The following is a 19,814-nucleotide window of genomic DNA, read 5'->3' as shown; positions in this document are numbered from 1 at the left end:
ACATTTCTCCTACAAATGGCACAGGGTTAATGATGCAATGTTTGTTTCTGCAGAGAATAATATTTACATAATCATAGTATTATAAACACTATTTTGTTTTTGAACCTGAAATCAATAGACGAATCATGGAAGTTTCGATTCTAGACAGAGAACAGAGTGTGTTTGACCCCATGATGGTCTAGTGATAAAAGTGGTTAAAAAAGGAAAAAGAGGGCTTCCCTGGTGGTGCAGTGGTTAAGAATCCACCTGCAAATTCAGGGGACACTGGTTCGAGCCCTGGTCCGGGAAGATCCCACATGCCGCAGAGCAACTAAGCCCGTGCGCCAAAGCTACTGAAGCCTGCGCTCTAGAGCCCTCAAGCCACAACTACTGAAGCCTGTGTGCCACAACTACTGAAGCCCGTGCACCTAAAGCCCATGCTCGACAACAAGCCACCGCAATGAGAAGCCTACGCAGCACAACGAAGAGTAGCCCCACTCACCGCAAGTAGAGAAAGCCCGCGTGCAGCAACGAAGGCCCAACAGCAGCCGAAAATAAATAAATAAATAAATAAATTTTAAAAAAAGGATAAAGGATTGTGGGGTGTGAAGTACCTTGTCTTTCATGGTGGGAGGTCAAAAGGTACTGCTTAAAATGAATGAAGCAATAAAGATTTAAATAGATGAGCTAAAGCAATAAAGCTATTTAACTTAAAGATTTAAAAATAAAAGTCACTGGAAGGTGAAAGGGAGGAGTGCTGTAAGGCAGCAGGAATCTATCGTTCATAAGAGAAGTTGGAGAGATTCCATTTAAGGTGGAGAATCAAAAACACAGAAGCACTTCATTTAGAGTGATTTCACCCACCACAGGCACTCACGATGACAAATGATTAAAAATAGTTGCCTCTGACACGTAAAGTTTGGCTGGTGGGGACTCTTCCATTTCATTTGTACCCACTTCTATTGCTTTTTTATTATCCTATTCTTCTATTACCTTTATAAGGTCAAACCATAAAATTATATGGAGAGCAGAATCACAGCTATATAAATATAATTATTACACCTAGTCTCATATATATATATATGATATATATTGATATACCTAGTCACAGAAAAAGTTACTGGAAGGAAATCAACCAAAATGTAAATACTAGTCACTGCTGAGTGATGGATTTACTGTCATTGTATTCTTATTTGTTTGAACTTTCCGCACTCTGTACCATGGGTCTATTTCATTTTTATAGCTAGAAAGAAACTAACAGCATTTTACAAACTAAAGAGTCTGCCTGGAATTTCCTCCACGTGGGGGTAGGGCCCCAGGGAGCCTGAAGGCAGAACCAAGGCTGCTTCAAGGCCAGGACTCAAATGACCCACAGCCATCAGGTGCGAGCACACGATGTGGCTCCAGCACAGACCTTGGAAGACAGAGCCTTGACCGGAGAACGGAAAGGGCGAGCGTCAAGAACAGGCTGTGTCGACCAGAACGGATGTGCATCTCCTAAACCAATCTTGATTTTGAATGGCACCGTCTCTCCGTGAATTTCCAAGGATCCAGAGCTGGCTGGTGATTAGATGAACGCACCTGGTGGAAGGAACTGTCCACCAGTGTCACAGAGATGCTGAAGCTCGCCTGCCAACAGAGATGCTTCTGGCAGATGATTTTGAGTTGTTCTTTCTGAAAGTAATTACACAAAAAGTTCAGCTGCTTTTTAAGGCTCCCCCTGAAGGCTATTATAATCTTTTTTAATTAATAAGTTGAATATGAAAGGATTTAATTTTAATATATTTTATGTCTCTTCTTCTGCGATCCTCATATAAAGATGTCCTGCTACCTCTTCTAGACACTTCTGGCTGCTCGGGCATCTGTATCAAACTGAGAGCCCTAGACATCTTTCTGCAAAGGTGGGGGTTCCTGTTGGCTGAGTTGGGAGCCCTCCACCCAAGACAGTGGGAAGCAAGAGATTGCTGGATCTGTGGAGAACAGCTGTACACGGTCCCCAATATTGACTGTAGAGAGTTCTTCAGAATGGCTCTTCCAATTCTTTACTAGCTGCCATAACAAAATTTCGTAGACTGGGTGGCTTAAACAACAGAAATTTGTTTTCTCACAGTTACGGAAGTTAGTAGTCCAAGGTCAAGGTGCCAGCATTGGTTTCCGGTGAGAGCTCTCCTCCTGGTTTTTAGACAGCTGCTTTCTCACTGTGTCCCCACGTGGTGGGAAGAGAGGGAGAGCAAGCAAACTGTGGGGTCTCTTCTTATAAGGGCACTAATCCCATCACGAGGGGACCTCATGACCTCATCTAAACCTAATTATCTTCCAAAGGCCCCACCTTCAATCACCATCCCATTGGGGGTTAGGGCTTCAACATATACATTTTGGAAGGGACACAATTCTGTCCATAGAGACTAACCAAGTTGGGAGCAAATATAGTTGAAGATGGACAAGACCAAGCGGAAGTCTAAAAGTCTGCCACTTCCTGTTATTTTTTTAAACTTGAATTAGCCCTGTTTTACCGAGAAGAGGCTATAAGAGATTGACAGAGAAAGGTACAGGACCCCTGGAGATTTAGCCTTATTTGGGCCAATTTACATGAAAAGCATGTAAATTAGATTCATTCAGTCCATCATTCGAATGGAAAGTGGCCTGAAATTTACTTATTGTTTCGGAGTTGACAGCATAAGAATATTTGGAAGTAAGGCTATAGCGCTGAGGACAAGGGCTTAATTTTTCTGAGATTTCATTCTGCCTTAAAACTGGGAGTATGCCTGAGGATGGGGGGGTGGGGGTTTGAAGCAGATCTAGCCACAAGGGAGGTCACGTTCATCTATTCAGCTGTTCAAGCAGCGTGGACTTAGGTCATCTAGAATCCTGTGATCCAGGATGGTGTTACAGCAGAGGCACCACCCAGGTCCTCAAGATCAAGGACTATCTGAGCCACACAACTGCTTGAGAGCTGGGCACTTGGAAAAGAGTGAGACTCAGAAGCAAGCATCCTGGCTGAGCCTGTGGTCCAGGTGGTGGCAGGAGGCTGACCCTGGGCACAGGCCTCTCACCTGCAGGCTAGACACTGGGGCCCTGAAGGCAGCAGTGCCCAAGATAGCGGGTGGCCCCAAGAATGTCACAAACAGGACACAAGGTCACCCCAGCAGCCAGGCAGAGGACAGCGAAGGCAGGGTGACAGTCACCTCAGGAACTTCTGCTGGCAAGAGGAGGGTCCCAGCTGACGGGAGATGCCAAACGCAGAGACCAAAAATGAACACAACCCAAGATGCTGAGTTCATCGGGAGGACATCCCGTGAGCCCTCTTGGTCACGATCCAACCTTCACAAAGACCCTGTGGTGGAGAGGAATCTGCTGAAAGAAATGAGAAGCTATTCTATGCTCAAGAGACATAAAAACCTAATATCATCAACAACAGCAAAAATCCACAAAGTACAACCAGACTCTGAGCTCTTCAGACACAATGTTGTCCCAGCATCGAGCCCAGTGTCAGGCATACAAGGAGTACTCAAGATGTCTGTTGGATGCACGCATGCATGAATACATGAATAAATGAATGAATGATATGAAGAAGCTTGTCCTTCAGAGAACCACCGTGACAGAGAGGAAATAAGATGATGCATCCCCTGGAGTTACGACGCTTCCATAGTAAACCCGGAACAAAACACGTCCCTGGGGCCAGGAGGGGCAGAAAAGTAAAACTCAGGACCAAGAACTCTCATGGAGCCGTAACGATGCTAGAAGTTTCTCTGGGTACCATGCCCATCTGGCCTGAAAATACCAAAGGAAAATTTCTCAGAATAGGTCAGGCATGAAAATAGCGACTCTTTTTAGAGGGCTTACTGTGTGGTAGGCAATTCTAATTAAGCAATGTTAAGTAACATCTCGGTTATACCTTGTGAGGCGGGATTAATATTATCCCCATTTTACAGATGAGGAAAATGAAGCACGCGCAAATTTTAAAACGGCTCCAAAAAGTGCAGAGCGAGTCAGTGGCAGAGCAGGAGCTCAAACCCGAGTGGCTTGGCTCCAGAGGCCACACTTAAGGAAAACCTCCCCAGCTGCCTCCTAGGACAGGGACCTAGAGGCCGGTTCCAATGAGAGAATGTGCAGAGCTCATCCTGGGATGGACCGAGAGCACCAATGAAGGCATTCACTTATCCTAGAAATGTGTATTCATCTTTCTGACGCCGTAATAGAAGGGAGGGCCTCTGTTCTTTGAAACATACACACTAGTCTGTCTACAACGAAATACACTGGAGGCCAGCGTGAGACTCAAAAGGCCCAAGAAATTCAGGAATGGAACCCTCTCCTCTGACAAAGGGTCCCAGCCGAGGTCCTGTGGACTGGACACACAAACCTATCGGGTGGAAAAGGCAGCACAGAAAACATGGCGGAGGGAAGCATTCACATCGGTCAACAAATGGGGACTCAAGGAACTCGGGGGTGGCGGCCATCGCGGAGGAAAGGAAGCCACCTTTAAGAGCCCTTGGCCGAGGGCACACGAGGGAAGCTGATGGATCACGAGTGGCAGGCAGCGAAGGGCACCAAGAGGCAAAACAAACACGAGGGCAAGGTCCCCTACTGTTTGCTGTCTTCTTCTGTCCTCCGGCCAGCCAGGAAAAGCAACGCTGGACCGCTTCCCACACTGTACTCCAAGCCAAAGAGGTACAAAAGCCAACCTAATTTAGTCATCCTCTCCTCACTCTCTCCTGAAATGACCTTACTCACCAGGGCCAAGATGATGGTCCAAGTTTACATGAGGATGTGTTTTGCCTGTGCCTCCTTCTTTAAGGCTGCCCGGGGGGCAGGGGGTTTCAGCCTGGAGGCTGAGGAAAGAAGCAGATTCCTGTTAAGGTGCCAACACCTCCAAAGGGACACCTGCCAGCCCTCTCCCACCTGAGTGCCCTGCCAGAGTCTCCCTTCGTGCCCCACGTACCACCCCTTCAGGTCATCAGCCTCTGCTATTGGTGGCCCTTCCTAATTCCAACTCAAGGACTTGATCAGGGAGGAGGCCTTTCCCAACCCTTAGGCCTCCAAACACTCACATAGAAACAGCATCGCCGACTGACGTTCAGGCCAATCAGACCCCTGACCCGGTCCTGGCTCTGCCACATTCTAGCAGTAAAACCCTAGGCAACGCAACCCTTCTGAGGCATAGTTTCCCCATCCATGCAATGGGAGTCATAAGGTATATACCTCATTGAGCAGTGATAAGTATTGCCTGGGATTCTCCAGAAAATACTTAGGGTAGAGCCTGGCACATGGTAAGCGATGCATCCGGCTCCGGGCACTCAGGATCCTATTACCCACAGCAATGGTCTCAATCTGGCAGTGCTCACTAACATCAGTGGGCAAGGAAGGTCCAGGCGGCGAAGGGAGGGAAGAGCAAAAAGGATGTGACCTCAGCGGCTATGATGCTGATATCCCCCGGTGCCACCTTAGACAAGACCTCAGGGACTTCCAGACCTCAGTCAGCAGCTGGGATGGCAGTGGGGAAATTTGATGCATCTGATGACATCGGCGTTGAAACACACCAGGAACAGTGTGACGTTTTAGAAGTGGCTAACAAGGAAAATGAAGATGGTCTATTATGAAAGGATCAAAAAACATGGGATGGAGATATATATATATACTTTTTTTTTTTTTTTTTTTAAAGAGGAGTAAGATGATCTGTAAAGGTTCAGATGCCATAGCCAGGCCCAGACTTTAAAGAAAAATAGGGATGATTCAAGGGAACAGGAAAGATGCACAGGAAAGTGGTGAGAAAACAGGGAAGGAGCAAACCAAAGATGACAGAAGGCACCTGCCACAAGGCAGCCATTTCCAGCCATGTAAGATCCACTCACGCCTGGAACATTCAGCTGACCCCTCCCAGCATTGCCAAGGGCCACCTGCCCAGACGACAAGGAGAAGTCTGGTTCCAGTGAGTCACTCCTCTATGTTGTGGTGGTTTTTGCTTTTGAACCCAGGTTATACGCACAAACTGTGCTCCCCATGACTGACAGCACTGTGCCACTTTGAACTTGAGGGGACAGAAGACTGGGTTACAGGTAAGCCACACACACCAAGAAATTCCATACCAGGGTTTTTTGGGGGGTTTTATTGCAACATAACTTTTTTGAAATATAATTTCGGAAAAGATGCCTCAGGTTTAGAAAATTCAGGAAGGACAAGTGAGTCAAAGGAAAAAAATGACAACTGCAGCTTTTTTTAAAAAAAAAATGGTTTTGACAAGTTGAAAGCTCTGGGACATCTGGATAAATAGTGACTATAAAAAATCATAATTATTTTCCCATTAAAAAAATTGGTAATTTAAAAATATAAGAAACAATAAGGAAAAATTTGCCCTGTCAAAGATTTTTAAAGTTACTATAATTAAACCAGGAAAATGAATAGATGCTACAGTGGAGGAGAACCAACAGATTAGACATGAGTCCAAATGAGTATGATAATTTGGAACATAACAAAACCAGCTTTTCTAAATTATTCAATTTAGAATTCAACAAATTCTTCAATTCAGTATTGGAAATATTGACAACAATTTGGAAAAAAAATAAAGTTAGATCCCTATATCATATTATAGTCAAAATTAAATATCAGATGGATTTAAAAATTTTAATGATAAAAATATATACTCGGTTTCTGGTAAACACGGTCAAATCAATCTTACTCATTTATCACCTTTCATTCCCCAAATGCTGCTCAATTAAAAATGAAGGACGGGAGGCAGGGGAGCTATTCCTTTGTAAGGCACAAGGACAAAGGGAAGTGGCTGGAGAGGTCTCAGAGGAGATGTGAAAGGCAGACGGCAGAAGGAGTTACCACCTTCGCAGAGTGAAGGGTAACAGGGATTCTGTGCCTGTCAAGGGTCTACACTAGGAAGAAGCCAGGCAGTCGGCACCAGAACCCTGCGAGGTGCACACTAGCCATTGCCGGTGCCTCGGGGGCCCAGGTCATGGGCAGACAGAAGAGCCCTGTCCCCAGGGTTCCTGTGCCCTGTGTCCTGAGAGCCAGCAGGCCAGCCTTGGCAAAAATGAATGATAGGGCACCCCAGGCCCAGCGCAGGGCTGGGATGCGGTGCCCACTGCCCACGAGGATGTAGGGGTCAGTCTGTGCACAGGACTAGGGGGCCCCGACCTGATGGCAGAATTCCTGCACCCAAGCTCCTTGGACCCCTGCTTCACAGAGCACCTCCCCAGGACGGCAAGGGACTGCCATGCCACTTTTTAAAAAAATTTTAATGGAGTATAGTTGATTTACAATGTTGTGTTAGTTTCTGCTGTACAGCAAAGTGAATCAGTTATACATATACATATATCCACTCTTTTGTAGATTCTTTTCCCATATAGGTCATTACAGAGTATTGAGTAGAGTTCCCTGTGCTATACAGTAGGTCCTTATTAGTTATCTATTTTATATACAGTAGTGTGTATATGTCAATCCCAACCTCCCAGTTTATCCCTCCTCCCCTTCCCCCCAGTAACCATAAGTTTGTTTAAAAAAAGGTACATATGAACTTATTTACAAAACAGAAATACAGTCACAGATGCCATGCCACTTGGTGTAAGAAGCCATTGAATACTACTCAACTTTTAAGCTCTGTGCAATACACTACATTAATATATTTTTTTAATATAGAAGGAAAATGTTAAATTTAGAGGTAAATATTTATGTACTCTTGGGGGTGAGGAAGCATTTTCTAAGCATGATTCCAGAACTTAAATATTTAAAAGGGGAGGATAAAAATTTGCTTAAAACGTTAAAAAAAAAAGTAAGTTAAAAATAATATAAAAGAAATAAAAAGATAAACAGCAAACCTGAAAATTTTTGCAACATAGAATAAACACAGGGTACTATTCTTCCTATTAGAGTTCTTACAAATCATTTTTACAAAAGAACCCCTCAACAGAAACAGACATAAAATGTCAGTAGATCAATGGAACAGGATAGGAAGCCCAGAGATAAACCCATGCACATATGGTCACCTTATTTTTGATAAAGGAGGCAAGAATATACAATAGAGAAAAGACAGCCTCTTCAATAAGTGGTGCTAAGAAAACTGGACAGCTAAATGTACAAGAATGAAATTAGAACACTCCCTAACACCATACACAAAAATAAACTCAAAATGGATTAAAGACCTAAATGTAAGGCCAGACACTATAAAACTCTTAGAGGAAAACATAGGCAGAACACTCTATGACGTAAAACATGGCAAGATCCTTTTTGACCCACCTCCTAGAGAAATGGAAATAAAAACAAAAATAAGCAAATGGGACCTAATGAAACTTAAACGCTTTTGCACAGCAAAGGAAACCATAAACAAGGCGAAAAGACAGCCCTCAGAATGGGAGAAAATATTTGCAAATGAAGCAACTGACAAAGGATTAATCTCCAAAATTTACAAGCAGCTCATGCAGCTCAATATCAAAAAAACAAACAACCCAATCCAAAAATGGGCAGAAAACCTAAACAGACACTTCTCCAGAGAAGATATACAGATTGCCAACAAACACATGAAAGGATGCTCAACATCACTAATCATTAGAGAAATGCAAATCAAAACTACAATGAGGTATCACCTCACACTGGTCAGAATGGCCATCCTCAAAAAAATCTACAAACAATAAATGCAGGAGAGGGTGTGGAGAAAAGGGAACCCTCTTGCACTGTTGGTTGGAACGTAAATTGATACAGACACTATGGAGAACAGCATGGAGGTTCCTCAAAAAACTAAAAATAGAGCTACCATATGACCCAGCAATCCCACTACTGGGCATATACCCTGAGGAAACCATAATTCAAAAAGAGTCATGTACCGCAATGTTCATTGCAGCTCTATTTACAATAGCCAGGACATGGAAGCAACCTAAGTGTCCATCGACAGATGAATGGATAAAGAAGATGTGGCACATATATACAATGGAATATTACTCAGCCATAAAAAGAAACGAAATTGAGTAATTTGTAGTGAGGTGGATGGACCTAGAGTCTGTCATACAGAGTGAAGTAAGTCAGAAAGAGAAAAACAAATACTGTATGCTAACACATACATATGGAATCTAAAAAAAAAAAAAAAAGGTTCTGAAGAACCTAGGGGCAGGACAGGAATAAAGACACAGACATAGAGAATGGAGTTGAGGACAAGGGGAGGGGGAAGGGTAAGCTGGGACGAAGTGAGAGAGCGGCATGGACTTATATATACTATCAAATGTAAAATAGATAGCTAGTGGGAAGCAGCCGCATAGCACAGGGAGATCAGCTCAGTGCTTTGTGACCACCTAGAGGGGTGGGATAGGGAGGGTGGGAGGGAGACACAAGAGGGAGGAGACATGGGGATATATGTATATGTATAGCTGATTCACTTTGTTATAAAGCAGAAACTAACACACCATTGTAAAGCAATTATACTCCAATAAAGATGTTAAATATATATATATATATATCAATAGATAACTCACAAAAGGAAAAATCAAACGGCCAATAAGTACATGAAAAAAAATGTGCATGTTTTGTTTACAATCCCAGATATCCAGCATAAAACAATAATGCAAAACCATCTGGCTAATGAATTTCAAAAAAGAGTTAATGCCCATAGCGGATGGTGAAGACGTATGGAAATAAGCCATCTGGAATGAGTCATCCCACATTATCAGAAGTGGGAATGGGAAAATCTTTAGGAGAGGTCCCCAAATCCTTGACCTGATCATTCCACTTCTAAGAATTTATCCTTAGAGAAATAACACAGGTCAAAAATAACACACAGCACACCTGTTTGTGGAATAGAATACATTCATTAAAAATGATGAGGTGGGAATGCATACAACTACCCGGCCAGACATCCACAATGTAGTCAGTTAAAAAGCAGCTTGCACAAGAGTATTCATATCACAACCCCTTAAAATAAACAGAGGAATGCTTTGTAAACACACATAAAACACCCACACGTACAAACACAAATTCTGGGAGATTTTATCCTCAAGCTGTGATCCCCGAGTTATCTCTGGATTCACAGGATTAAGAGTAACTTTTATTGTCTTCTCTTTGCTTATTCTCCAAAGCTTGACCACACATCTTCTACTTTTGTACTTAAAGCAACATTTTAATACAAGAAGGCCAAGACCAGAATGGCAGGAGTTTTCTCCTTCAGAGAACCCCGTGGGGTTGGTGAGTCTGAGCGCCCATCATGCCACAGGGGATTTTGTTCCCAAATGTTTCTAAACGAAGCCTGAATGGATCTAAACTGGGCAATTTGGTGCTACAACTGTTCCCACGACTCTGCTCGCTCTGCCTGCGGCTCCACCAGGGCACCAATGACAGCTGGCCATCTGGCAGGACAGGATAGCCGGACAACAAACGCTGGAGACAGAGCAGTGACCACAAGGTGAGCCCTCATGGCCCCCAGACAGTCCTGGTCTAGGAAATGTCCCCCAGATACAGCCAGGAGCTCTGAGCCAGAGGAAAGGAAGGAGCGAGGGGTGTGTGCATTTCTTCCAGCCCCTCCAGGGGAAAGGACTTACTGACCCTCCAAGAGGCACCACTGGCCACCAGTCCTGGTGAACGCGGGAACCCAAAGACTTTCTTGAGAAGAGTGAAACGTAGAGATTCGTGCGTGCATTGGAAAGGCGGAAAAAAGACTGTTAAACCACCACACCCTTTCAGAAAAATATTTGACTCTGTGCAATAGATCAAACCCTTTTTCCCAGTGATTTGCATTATAATATCTGACCTGCTTGCCGTTATTTCTAACTGTGCTTCCTCCCGCTGTTCACAGGGATGGTTTTCCCTGCCTCTGTCAATTACCTAATGATCTGGAAACCTCACTCAAATTCAGGACAGGGCTTCCTTTTTTAAGAGAACCCTACAGTGAATTACTTGATTTCATCGCAAATAATGACTCCCTTATTTGTCTGTTCAGATTTACTTCAAAGGTCCCTTTAAGAAACACTTTAATTTTCCTTGGTTTCCTCTCCTACCTCTTCTCCAAGGAATTCAAGGACTGGGAAGAAGGGGTTCATTTAATTTATTTCCTCTCCTCCTCTACAGCCCCCTCCCCAGTGCGAGAAGTGTACACTACAGCAAATCATCACAGAGCAAGAGATGGAGACAAAGGTTACTTGCAGTGAGAACCATCTTGCCAACCAACACAGGTCTATTCTTCCTATGTCGATGTCCAAGTCTTAAGACCACAGAGAGCCAAACGCACAGCTAGATCCCCACAGCACTGCCCTCTAACTAAAATTAAGAAACATCTCCAAACGTCTTATGGGCAAAGCACCGTGCCAAGAACAGTGGAGAAAAACACACACATGTGCGCACACACACACATCTACATATGCACACACGCCACCAAGCCCCTCCCCTCAAAGACGTAACTGCAGGTTAATTTGTAGAGGGCCTATTTCCTCATTGGAAGAAGGCAGACCCCTTCTAAAATCCCTTTATTTTTACTTTTCCTGTACTCTGAAATTCTAAATACGATACCTAGCCCAAGCCAAGAAGCATTACAGTAAATGTCAAGGTGACAAACACATTTGTGTAACAAAAATTACACAGACACAGAAGAAGGAAAAATTAAATCCATCGCGGGGATCATGGAACACTCCACCGGGAAAGACAGATTTAACTGCCTTTAAATGTCGAGGGGCTTCTAGGCTGCAGAAGCAGCAGGAGCAAAGGCACAGGAGTCTGTGGTCTGGGGGAACTTGAAGGCGGCAGTGGTCAACGGCCAAGGAGGCCAAATGAAAGTCACTAAGGCGTTGGAGTTTCAACCTCAGTGAGATGCAACTGGAAGGGTCTGGAAGTGTCCACAGTGGCGTTACCCACCTTGCATTTCCAGCGGAGGGACCTGGAGGCAGGCTCAGGTCCAGGCCAGAATAACAGCTGTGCCAGTGGGATCGGAATGTCGGTGCCAAACAACAGAAGTGACACACCCATCAGTCACCGGGAGTGGGGTGGGGAGAGAGGGCCAGAGATGACAACAAGCGTCTTATTCTGAGTGTCTGCGGGGCTGGGGGTCTCAGGCCAGGCAGGAGAACCCGCGTGTATTGCGCAGGAAATGGTCCATTCTGTTTGGGCCACGTTGAGTTTGGAGTGCCTGTGGGATAATTTACATCTCACGTCTGATAAGATGTGATGTTACAAGAGCTAGTTAAAGCGTGAAGGGAAAGAAGATTGTTCCAAGACAGAAACTTGAGAGAGCACGAAAAGAAAGGGGCCAAGAAATGAACTTTGGGAAAAGCAGCATTTGAGGGGTGGTGAAGGGAAACGTGGAGATGGAAAAGTGTTATGGACTGAATAGTGTCTCCCCAAAAATTCGTATGTTCAAGTCCTAACCTCAGAATGCACCTTAGAATGTGACCGTATTTGGAGATAGGATTTAAAGAGGTAATTAAGTTAAAATGAGATCATCAGAGTGGGTCCTAGTCCAATATGACTGGTGTCCTTATAAGAAAGAAGAAATTGGACACAGACACAGACAAGGGAAGACCACATGAAGACAGAGAGAAGGCAGCCATCAGCAAGCCAAGGAAAGAGGCCTGGAACAGATCCTTCCCTTGGCCTCTGAAACCAACCCTGCTTGACACCTTGATCTTAGACTCCAGCCCCCAGAACTGTGAGAAAATAAATTTCTGTTGCTTAATCCACCCAGTCTGTGGTGCTTTGTTACAGCAGCCCTAGCAGACTAATATAAAAAGCTAAGAGGTGAGGGACTTCCCTGGTGGTGCAGTGGATAAGACTCCACGCTCCCAATGCAGGGGGCCTGGGTTTGATCCCTGGTCAGGGAACTAGATCCCACATGCATGCCACAACCAAGGAGCTGGCAAGCTGCAACTATGGAGCCGGCGAGCCACAAGTAAGGAGCCTGCAAGCTGCAACTAAGACCCAGTGCAACCAAATAAGTAAATAAATAAGTATTTAAAAAAAAAAAAAAAAAAGCTTAGACGTGAGAATAAAGCCAGGCGAGTTCATTCAGGGGGGAGTTACCTGAGGAAAGGGTGGTCAACGGTGTCAAATGTTGCCAAGTATGAGAAGTGAGTCCACATCACTGGATTTTAAAAATGAGGATATCAGTGACCTTTCAAAAAGCAAGTTTACAATATATTAAGTATATAAGACTTACTATAGTAGGGGCCTGACAGTAGGGTCGGACAGCAGCCAAGGGTTAAAGGACAAGACAAGAATAAGGTCAAAAAGTGAGAGTGGCAGGGGCAGAGACTTCTTTTTAGAAGCTTTGCCCTAAAGAGAGGGAGTGAAATAGGATGGCAGCCTGGGGATGCACCGAGATGAAGCGAAGTTTTAGAGAGACTTACATTGATGAGTTAAAGGAAGGAAAATTTGAGATTTGAGCCAAGGAGAAATGGAAACTGATTAGAATGCATGTGGGGGAGGGGAGGAGGACATTAAAAGGAGAAGAGACTCAGGAATACGGCCATTGTACTTCTGGTCAAGAAACCATCCAGAATTCAATACAAGGATTAGTAAAAAGAATTTAAGACCCAGCTGTTGTTGAATGACCTACATTTTTAATGGAATCAATTTAGCCGACTGAGAACTTAAAAAAATGAATGGTTGGTTTTATTCAAGGTCAAGGGTTGCAAAGTGAATATAGCAATAGGTGCTATAGGAAGGTCCACAGGTACGGGGAATTCAGAGTAGAATTCGTGGTCCAGGGTTCTAGGCTAGGCATGCCAATGATCTCTAAAGAGACAGAATCACTGTAGGCTGAAAGTCAGAAAGAGGCAGCCAATAGGCATCCTGAAGCGGGGGTCAGCAAACTACAACCATGGGCTGAAAGCCAGTCCACCCTCTGCTTTTGTAAATAAAGTTTTATCGCAACACAACTACACGCATTCATTTACATCTTGTCCACAGTTACTACTTTCCAGCTACAACAGCAGAACTGAGTCATTGCAACAGGGACCATAGGTCCTGCAAAGCCCAAGATATATACTCTATGCCCCTTTACAGAAAAAGTTTGCCAGCCCCTAAGGAACAGAGGTGAAAATCAGGCAGCAACACCAGACAAACAGGAAGAGAGGGAGAGCCAAGATCAGGCCAAGCTGATGACCAAGGCAGTGGGCATGGGCTGGGGACAGTGAAGCATCAGGTGGCCCCAAGCCCACGGCCAAGCGCAGAGCAATCATGGCACAACTCAGGCAAGGACTAGACCCAGGAGGTCCAGGCCTGAAGTGAGGGAGAACCCAGGAGTTCCATCTGTTTGCCAGGGTCAGAACCCCCACTAGAGGCTCATGTTAGGGGAATACGATCAACCGATATGAACAATCCAGCAAGAGTGAGTCACAGACTCAAGGCCCAGTCCTCAGCCTTGATTGAGTTCAATGGGAGGATGAAGGCCAGAACCGAGTCCATGCATGGCCAACACGGCAAGGTGTAAAGTCTGAAAGTCAAATGGGACACAGGTATCTGATGCTACCGTACACACAGTTGCCCTAAATGACACTCCAACCCTACCAATTGGAGTCTCTCCCTAGTTTATGAACTAGGGTTTGCCCAGAGGTAGGCCCATCAACGGACACATCTACAGAGAACTAGAAAAGCGAAGACGGGGGAAATAGGACCAGGCCAATGCCATCAGGACCCACTCCAGCGGTGTGAAGGAGCAGGCCTCCACTCGAAGGTCAAAGGGTGCTCCAGGAGGGGAATGGCAGAGTCGGGGTCCGGGTGACAATGTCCTGTGGAAGTTCTCTGCAGCCCCTGGCATGTCCTGGGCAATCAGAATTACAGAGGCAGCGCAGCCTGGTTAAGCTGGCAGTACTGCTTAAGGGCATAGCTTTTAGAGTCAAGCTTCACAACTCATTAGCTGTGTGACCTTCAGTAAAGTACTTAACCTCTCTCTGGTTTGATGTCCTCATCCATACAAGTGGAGACAACAGCAGTGCCTATTTCATTAAATCCTTGTTGAAAGGATTTAATGAGTTAACACATGTAAAGTACTCAGAAAGGAGGACTTATATAAGCATTAGCTATAATTATACTGCCTCAGTCTTTATACTAACTTTCATGTGCCCCTAAGAAGTCTTCTCCCACTCTGTTTAAAGATCTGACCTTTGGGAGTTCCCTGGTGGCCTAGTGGTTAGGATTCTAGGCTTTCACCGCTGTGGCCTGGCTTCAGTCCCCGGCCGGGGAACTGAGATCCTGCAAGCAGCATGGCACAGCCAAAAAAAAAGAAAAAGAAAGAAAAAAAAAAAATCTGACCTTCTAGGGCAAAATAAAACACCCTAAGAAAGCAATGTCCATTTCAGCCCCTGGGTTTCACACCCACTGTCTTTATCTCCAGTTAGTTTAAGAAGCATAAAGAGAGGGGCAGGAAAACGTCCCTATCAACACTGACATGCTGAAACAGGTGCCTGGAGTTGAAAAAGCGGAAAAAAAGGATCCAACAAAATATAATTTATTAGTCATCACCTGCTGAACATGTCACGGCTAGGTGATAAATGCCAAGAACATCAATTATGAACTATTCTTACAGCAGGTTTAACACAATCCACCATGACATCCAGAAACCTATATGTCGAGAATGTTCCTTCTTTGTTTGGACAACAGGAGGAAAATATTTGGGGTGGAAATGGTAAATGTAATTATTCTGCATGAAGTAGGGCAGCCTGCGTCTGCATCCCGCCTGGGACCAGGCTACTGAATATCTGTCAAGGTGTCAACTCCAACCGCAGAAGCAAACAACTTGGTCACACTTCTGTGTCCTTACCTGAATTCGGAAGGAGGGGATGGCGAATCACAGGTATCACTGGCAGTGACGTTTCTGGATTCACAGGTGTTTGAACGTAACTATATCCGTGGTCTTTCTGCATGTCTGTGTCTTGTGATTGCCTTGCCCCAGGAGCAGCTCGGGGGTGTCTTCTCCCCAGGCTTCACCCTCCCGCGTCCCTCCTCCTGGTGTCGCATCCACAGCAGCCCCGGCCTGATGATCTGTGACTCTGCACAAATCTCTCTGAGTCTCGGCATCCCCCTCTCCAAAACTGAGTGGTTTAGACTAGATAATTCCTAACGTCCCTTCCAGCTCTCTGAGCCTTTGATTCTGACTCTATAAATGCTGACCAGGGACAGGACAATGTGCTGGATCGAGAAAGACAAATAATGCAAGTGATTTGTAATCACGATACCAAACTTTTGGGCTCTAATACTAGAGCAATAAGGTTTAAATGTTCAGAGATGAACTTTTAATGAATATTTAATTGCTCTATTCTTCTTTATAAGAACACAAAGTGAGGGGAGGCAGGATCCGGGCCCCCTGTTCTCCAACCCTGCCTTGAATGAACCAAAGAGGCCCTACTCTCATGAAAAGGCGATGATTCCAGAAGCCATCCGTGTGAAGCTAAGCAAGTCAAGAACGGGATTCTTCTTAACTAGGCCCTGCCCTCCAGCAGCACGTGGAGCCGGTTAACAATGCAGGTGCGCTCAGCCTGCTACAGGGCATCAGAATCTGCATTTGAACAAGATCCCCTGGCAATTCGCAGGCATTTTCCTTTGAGAAAAGCTGTCTTAACGCCTTGGTTCTCAAAGCTGGCTGCACAGTAGAATCACCTGTGGGGGCGGGGGTGGGGGGTGGAGGGCTTTGTCCCATCCTCCCCCCAACAATGATTCAGATTTCACTGGTCTGGGATGTGATGGGGCATTGGGACTTTTTTTTTAAGGCTGCCCAGGGAATTCTAATGTGCAGCCAAGTCTGAGAAGCACTGAACTAAATAAATTCTCAGGTTCAGGTTCTAAAACTCAAATCCAGAGCCAACTAACCTCCCTCTAGAAAGATCTGTATCACCTTTCCCAAGGCCACAGCAGCGTCACCCACTAGCTGGAGTGCCAGTTGATGATGGGTCACCATCCAACGTCCTCCAAGGTCCTGCAGGACGTGGCCACTCCGGGGAAAGCTACCTGGCAGCACTGGTGCGCTCTCTCTCTCTCTCTCTCTCTCTCTCTCTGTTTCTTTCTCTGTCTCTTATGGCAAATGCAGTGCTTCAGATGACAGGACAGAACCTGCTTCTACAGTAGCACCTTCCATGCAGGGATCTCTCTCCAAGCACATGGAACCCTCGGGCCAGCAGCTGGAACTCAGGCAGCCAGAAGAGTCCAGAGCAGATCCTCCTCGGCTTCAGTCCCTTCTGGCGTGCGAGATTCCGCATCAGCCTGCATCATTCCTAACGACTTAAGCCTAAGATCTCTGAGTGAGGACCCCCTGACAGTAACCACCAGCATCTATCTACGCTTCCTTCAATTATGTGATTCCTCCCTGTTACCTACTGCCCTTTGAGGGCCCCACAGATTCTGTGCTTCTGGGTTTTGGAAAGCACTTCTCTCCTTAGGTGTGAGAAGTTGAGACTTTGGTGTTTATGTAAAGACAGCATCGGAGCCAAGCTGGGAGCTAGCAGTTCTTGAATCTACCAGGGCTCACAGGTCGGTTAGTATTGGTGCAGCAAACTTGAGGGTTGAGTCTTGGAGTGCAGAGAGAACCACCATCCTCTGCTGAGGGCAGATGATCTGTCCTGCACCAGTTACTGCCAAGTGACTCAGGAAGGGAAGGGATTGGGGCAACCCACCAAACAGACTTGAAAATGTCATCCCCGTGGGGAACTCTTGGCAGCTCTACATTCATGAGTTTGTCCAAAAGAAAAGTGATTTAACTGAAGTGATTTCACAAAGTCCCACCTGATCTTTATTGCAGAAAGCCTGCTTGTCTTTGGGAGGCAAGGGAAGGTGGAGATTTTACCTAGTGAGTTAACATGCTTCTGGAAGGGACACTATGGTGTGATGGGTCCCATCCAACACGGGCTAACCTGGGCCCCTGAGCTGCTTCTTCATTTCTTCATCTGTAAAATGGAGGAAATACTAATAATCAGAGAGTGGATGACACGTAGTAAGTACGATGCTAGTTTGCGATTATTACTTGTCACTTCCCACCGGATCCGGAATATGTGTTTATGTGTCTGCGCATAAAGTGAATCATCTACCATAGACCAGAGGAAATAACAGAGCAAGTGGTTTTAAGAACAAGCAGTAGGATGCTGGAGGCTGAAATGCTCCATCAACGTGCAGTACAGATGTTTTAGGTTTTCTTACCAGGCTATAAAAATGTTTACACAGTAATTAGGCCTGTTATCAGTACACAAACAGATTACACTTTACAGAATGAATGAACAGCACAAAAACCCTCCCATTTTTCATCAGGTTCAGCATGCTTTCCTAATTCTCGGGTTTACCAAAATAAATTCGTTTTTCTAACAACACAGAGCCGGTGCGGAGTGTCGGGAAGAGGCGCTGGGGTGGGGAAGTGACAGTGTAACGGAGCGCATGTCATTTGCTCTCTCTGGTCCTTCTTTTTCCCCATCTGTAAACTGAGATAACCAAGGTCGCTGCTCTCTCATAAACTCCATGGTTCTATTACTTTACAAGCATCCTCTTCTAAGCACGTCTTCACTCTTCTCTTCCCCCGAGAAAGGATGTGTTTAATTAGAATACTGATGGGAAAGGTAGTAATTCTGCTGAATCGCATGAGTCTCCCATCCAACACACTAGCACGGAGTTGGTGGCAGCTCATTCCTGACACTGCAATCCCCAAAGCCAGTCTGCATGGTGAGACCACGCAGGACAGCGTTTCCCAAACACATCAATAGCTCTAAGTGACACTTAATGGAATGCTTTGCTTTTCCCGTTTTCAAAGGATAATATTCCGTGGTAATAAATACGTCACCAAAATAATGAACCAAGCTCCCTGACTTGCACTTCTAAGTTTTCATATGAGCTAACTTGTGTTAATGAAAAAGTAGAAGTGATTTGTAATCATGAACCCAACTTTGGGGCTCTAACACTACAGCAATATTGTTTAAATGCTCGGAGATGAACTTTCAATGAATATTTAATTGGTCTATTCTTTATAAGTATAAAGCATGCTTTCAGTGAACACTATGAATACTAAAAAAGGCAAGATACCCTTTCTCCTAGCTAAGTTATGTGTTCAAGTTTCCTAATGATTTTGTTTCAAGGGGAAAAAGGGCATTGAGGTTTCAAGCTCTAGAGGAAGGAATTTGGGAGAGTCATTTGGAGATAGGGTGACCTGTTACAGCAATATTCCAAAACCCTTCGACAAAATATAGATGTAGGTATTTGAAATGCAAAGGAAGAAAATCTAACAATCTATGTACGGAAATGTGAATGGTCTGGGGAATGAGAGTGTAGAAAGGTGCTTTCCTTTTTTTATGTAACATTTCTGTACGGCTTTAATTTCTTTTAAAAAGAAGAATGTTGGCTTTCATAACGAAAAATATTCTTTAAGCATAAAAAAAAGAGCCACCCATTGGAGAGCTGGTGCAAAATAAGCATCCTAATTTCTGCCCCAACCAGGACCACGGGTTTTTGACATTAAAATTTCCAGAAATAAAATGGTAGGGAAAAAGCGTTTAGTTGATATAGGCTCACAACACCCCATTCATTCAAGACATTAGTGGTCATCGGCATCTACATTTTAAAACAATTTGTTTCTGATTATAAAATACATTTGAGCTCATTTAAAAAAAACAAAACAAATATCATTCAAAATGCCAACTCCTTGGGACAACAATGTTGACATTTTTAGTCCACTTCTTTCTATTATTCTTCTGTACCAAGTTTTTAAACGAAACTGAAATCATACTAGAAATGTGGTTTTGTCCATACCCATATTTAATTGGTACATTAGAAACCACTAAATTAAGGTCACCAAAGCATTTTCTCTCTATCTGTTACTCTTAAACACTACATTTCATTTTATACTCTAATGAATAAAGACTCACTTTGTTGTACCAAGGGAGTGCACACAGAAT

The 19,814-nt window shown here is 44.6% G+C and overlaps 1 protein-coding gene and 1 long non-coding RNA gene across 17 annotated transcripts in view; one reads left to right on the top strand and one right to left on the bottom strand.

Moving 5' to 3' along the window:
* The window catches only part of LOC309646299, a 181,392-nt gene that overhangs the window by 8,520 nt on the left and 153,058 nt on the right, over positions 1-19,814 (top strand). The gene's annotated exons all lie outside the window — the stretch shown is intronic.
* Positions 1-19,814, bottom strand: part of CALN1 (calneuron 1) — a 477,883-nt gene that overhangs the window by 363,757 nt on the left and 94,312 nt on the right. The window contains exons 1-2 of one of the 16 annotated variants that reach the window (XM_082432421.1): positions 3,165-5,613; positions 1,561-1,653 (exon numbers count right to left, since the gene is read on the bottom strand). The exons of 13 other annotated variants lie outside the window; for them this stretch is intronic. The gene's annotated coding sequence lies outside the window, so the exon portion shown is untranslated. Of the gene's footprint in view, positions 1-1,560; positions 5,614-19,814 lie in introns of those variants that run through there. 2 more of the 16 variants (XM_082432422.1, XM_082432420.1) reach the window with 2 other exon arrangements.

This window comes from Balaenoptera physalus (assembly GCF_965194825.1).
Source record: "Balaenoptera physalus genome assembly, chromosome: 16".
Lineage (NCBI taxonomy): Eukaryota > Metazoa > Chordata > Mammalia > Artiodactyla > Balaenopteridae > Balaenoptera > Balaenoptera physalus.
The sequence above is the reverse complement of the archived record's forward strand: the minus strand, read 5'-3'. Positions and strand labels throughout refer to the sequence as shown.